This window comes from Macadamia integrifolia, unplaced genomic scaffold, assembly GCF_013358625.1.
Source record: "Macadamia integrifolia cultivar HAES 741 unplaced genomic scaffold, SCU_Mint_v3 scaffold852, whole genome shotgun sequence".
Classification (NCBI taxonomy): domain Eukaryota; kingdom Viridiplantae; phylum Streptophyta; class Magnoliopsida; order Proteales; family Proteaceae; genus Macadamia; species Macadamia integrifolia.
Genome location: NW_024870557.1, coordinates 454136 through 458901, shown reverse-complemented (window position 1 = coordinate 458901; position 4766 = coordinate 454136). Strand labels below are relative to the sequence as shown.

Genomic DNA, 4766 nt, shown 5'->3' with positions numbered 1-4766 from the left:
CAAGGCCTTAAGGATTATCGGGTGTTATATCTTTAATTTTACACGTAAAGAGGTCCTATTTCTTTTCATGGTTGCAAAGAGAATGAAATTCTGAGCAAGATGGACGTATTCAATTGCAAGTACAAATTCGTTTGGTCAATTGTACAAGTGATTATTTTTTTCAGGTCAGAAAAAAAATAATGGATCAGAATTGCAGTTGTCCCAAGGGTATAAGGGATATTCCAAATGCCAACAAGGATGATGGACCACATCCTTAAGTGATTGAAGATTCGTTTTTGGTAACAACAACTACCTAGTGTAGTTGGTGAGTTGTGGTGTGCAAAATCCCTTGCTTATTAGGAGGTCCCAAGTTTGAACCTCTTAGCTGCCATTTTGTTGAAGTTTTTTTTAGAAGACTTTCTCTCTCCTACTCGTCACTTAAAGGAGGTCAGCCAAGATACTTGTACGCAAGTTTGAAGAAGAGAGAGAGAAAATAAAGAGAAAAAATAGGAAAGAAGAAAAAAAGAAAAGAAAAGACAAGGGCATGGATGGAATTTCTCATTAAAATAGAATATTTTTCAAATCCAAGCAAGAAAAATCAGCCAAAGGGGGTTTCTTGTGCAAGAAGAGAGAAAAAACATAGGAAGAAAAAGGTAAAAAAAAATCGTGAGAGATCTCTCTCCACACGTTTTCTCTTTTCTCTCTCCTCCACTTCATCAACAAGATAAATAAAAATCTTTTTTTTAGAAGCTAAAATCGTTAGCTTCCCTCCCTATTCTCTATATAATAGAATTAACACAAGGGGAGGAGGCACTTCATTCTTCTTCTAGGGTTTTTTCTTAGTTGCTCTATCTCTTTCTCTAGTTATAGGTTTATGCTTTAAACGCTTTTGTAAGTTCTTTTTATTCAATTAATGCAAGTACTTTTGTTTTTGATTCAGTCTTTTATTTTTATTGTTTAAAGCAATTGAAGTTGTAATTTTCAAGTTCTAGTTTTAGGTTTAGTTCTAAGTGGCAAGAACAAGCTATGAAGCATGTTTTTCAAGTTCAATTTTTTTCTTCAGATTTTTTTTCTCTAGTACTAGAAATTTCAGATTTGGTTTATTTCAGATCTGGTTTTTAGTACTGGTAGTATCTCAAATCGATCAAGTTTTCAGTTTAAGAGTTGAAGTTCAAGTAAGTAGGCTCCTTCAGTAGTCTTCTCTCCCCCCTCTCATTCCCTCTTCTGACTACCCTTTCTTTCTTAATTTACGATTTTAATTTCAGTTGTTACATTATTGCTATCCCTTTCCCCCAAGGTTCATAGCTAACGTATATGTTGGCTTTGCCCCTCCTAGCCATAGAACCATCATTTTATTGTTTTTATTTTAATTGTCTCATTTTTCCTAAAGCCAAGTAGAGTAACCCTTGTAAGAGTGACTCTCTAGTCAAGTAGGGAAGCACATATTATGATGCATCCCTCGGGCTAAGTAGAAAAACCTACTTGTGAGTGTCTCTTTAGCTTTATTCCCTTTCTTTTATTTTATTTTTATTTCAGGATTTTTTTCCTTCATTACTTTTTAATTGCTTGGGGTGTTTATTTTCAGTTTTTTATTTATTTAATTTTAATTGCATGGCTTACGTTTTTAAATTCTTTGATGACGAATGGTTAGGACGTTATTTTAGATACATATGTTTAGGACGGTAATTAGAATTAAATCAAAATCATTAATCGTTTCACTTTCGCATTGTTAAAAGAAGCAAAAAAATAAAGTGGTTGCTCTCCATGTATTTGACCCGTAGCTACATTGATCCGTACGCTTGCGGTTACATTTTAAAATCTCATACAAGTTTTTGGTGCCGTTGCTAGGGAGACAGTTCCATGTTCTTTTTCGCTTTCTTTTGGTAAATCGGAGTGCTTTGTTTGATTTGTTTTGTTTTTCCTTTTCTTTTATTGAATTCCTGCGAAGAACAACTTGCAATAATAATTGTATTGGTGGAGGTCGTCATGCCTCACAGTATGATAAAGACAAGTTTTGTCCTGTAGCAGTACCTCAGAAATTGACCTGAGAAACATCAGATCTCTGTCGGTAAGCTCCCAAAAAGCCAAAAAAAATCAAAAAAATAAAAAAAATCATTAAAAAAAAAATGTTTTGCTATCCATTCTTTTGTGCTTGTCTTACTCTAGTTGTGGGTAGTTTTCTATTGCATGAGTGTTCGGTGGGTACGTAATGCTAAGAATTGATTAGAAAGAAGAGATCCAACAAGTAGTAACCCTATACGTTTGCTCTCTTTAAAACCTTTTAATATGGGAGACCAACATCAAAACCCTTCACCTAAATCTCTAAAAGATAGGTTCTACCCTACTAGAACAACCCAACCTTCTTGCATAGTTCTACCAAAGGCCCAGGGCAATAATTTTGAATTCAAATCTCAATACATCTCTATGTTGTCCCACTTCCATGGGTTGACCTCTGAGGATGCATACCTATTTGTAAGGGAATTTGAAGAGATATGTGTTATAATTAAGATCCAATAACTTTCTAATGATGCTGTTAAGCTTAGGTTTGTCACTTTTGCATTAAAAGACCAAGCTAAGAAGTGGTTGTATGGGTTACCCAAAAATTCCATAATCTCATAGGAATAGTTCATAGTTGCCTTCCTTAAAAAGTTTTTCCCAACTCACAAGACTAATAAGCTTAGAAGTGATATCCTTCAATTTAGGCAAAACCATAGTGGGTCCTTTTCCAAACTTATGGAGAGATTCAAGGATCTACTCCAAGAATGCCCTCACCATGGCCTAGACTTATGACATTTATATCAAATAATTTATGAGGGTTTTGATTACTCAATTAAACAAATGATAGAGTCTATGTGCCCTGAGGGATTCACATCCTTTACAGATGAAGGAATGGCATGGGAATTCTTACTTGACTTATCTGAAAAAACCCGTGAGTGGGAATCAACCCAAGATAGTGAAAGAATCATAGGAGGAAAATGATATTTTGTGGATGGGATAGTAGCCAAGGGATCCCATTTGGACAGCATAATCAAGAGGATTGAGGCTATTGTTCCTAGAGAGCCATCAACAGTCAATTTGGTTAAGATTTGTGCTTGGTGCCAGTCCCCTAGACATGTCATAGAAGAATGTCCTAATACCTCTGAGGGCACTTCTAATGACAGTGTTAATGCCTTATACCAGAATAATCCATATAGTAATGCCTACAATCCAAGATGAAATCACCTAAATTTCTCTTGGAATCAGGGCAACTTGGACCCCAAAGGCCTCCCTTTGCACAACAATATTTTTTTCAAAATACTTTTCCTAGGTCAAATGTAGGACCTCAGGCTAGTTTTCCAAGGGCCCCTCTCCTATCATATTATCAGCAACCCCCTAGGTTTACCTACACTGGAGAGGCAAGTAGAATAAGTGACTTGAAAAAAAATCATAGCCCTCCTCATGACAAGCCATCAAAATCTTATGAGAGAACTCACCCAAGTTATCTCAATTATGTGTGAGAGGGAGAAAGAAACTTTACCCAGTCAACTAGAGCCTAACCCTAGGCATCATCAGCTTGTTAGTTCACAAGCACCAACTAATGCACCACTGAATATAGTACAAGGTCAGATCCAATAAGGGCCCTCTAACCAATGTAATGTTGTTTATACCCTTAGGAGTGGTAGAGAGTACAAACAGAGTGTTCCTAAATCTTTCCCATCTATTACTCCTGTTAACTCTCCTTCAGTTGAGGACACAAGTGTGCCTCTTGTTCCAGGTTCGTCTAATGAACCTAAAGATTCTTTTGAAATTAAAAATGATTTGGTTGAGAAACCAAAAATGATTCTTCTGAAAAAAAAATCCCTAACAGTCCTTATGTTCCTCCTGTCCCATTTCCTGATCGCTTGATAAACAGAAAGAAGATTGCTTCTATGGATAAAATTTTAGAAGTCTTCAAAAAGGTAGAAGTGAACATCCCTCTTTTGGATGCCATATCTGAGATCCTCGCCTATACAAAGGTACTGAAAGATTTGTATACTCACAAATGTATCACTAGTGTGCCCAAAAAAGCATTCTTGGCAGGTAACCTTAGTTCCATAATTACTTAGCCTATAACAGGCAAGTATAAGGATCCAGGGAGCCCTACCATATCTTGTGTCATAGGCAACATCTACATTGAGCAAGCCTTACTTCACCTTGGTGCAAGTGTGAATCTTTTACCTTACCATGTGTATAAGCAACTAGGATTGGGAGAATTAAAAGCCACTGGAACTACTCTTTAGTTGGCAGATAGGTCTGTTAAGATTTCTAAAGAGATGGTTGAGGATGTCTTACTAAAGGTGGGGGAATTTACTTTCCTTGTATTGTGTTAGATACTGAGCCTTTTCTCAACCAAGGATGAGATCCCAATAATTATAGGAAGACCATTCTTGGCTATCAGTAATACATTAATCAACTGTCAAAATGGTTTCCTAAGGTTATCTTTTAGTAACCAGACTGTTGAGTTTAACATGTTTCGGATAGGCAAGCAACCACATATGGAAGAAGAGATCAATATGCTTGAGGATTTTTGGATTTTTCTGATGATTTAGTTACCAACTTTGATATTGATTTTAATTCAGAATTCTAAGAGTATATGGATGAGTTGGATGATGATAGTGAAAATTTCTTTTTTAAAGTCTTGAGTATTCACACACCTGTGGAGCCCTTAGGACCCCTTTCCAATTTCATTCCTAAACCTTCTATAGTTGGGCCCCTTAAGCTAAATCTTAAAGAGTTGCCATCTAATTTGAGGTATGCTTTCCTAGGGC

At 36.2% G+C, this 4766-nt stretch overlaps 1 non-coding gene across 1 annotated transcript; it reads right to left on the bottom strand.

The window, feature by feature from the left end:
* Positions 1-2652: 2652 nt before the first annotated feature.
* Positions 2653-2759, bottom strand: LOC122070202. Its single transcript, XR_006137698.1, has one exon. It is a non-coding gene; the product is annotated as a small nucleolar RNA R71 (small nucleolar RNA).
* Positions 2760-4766: the final 2007 nt, after the last annotated feature.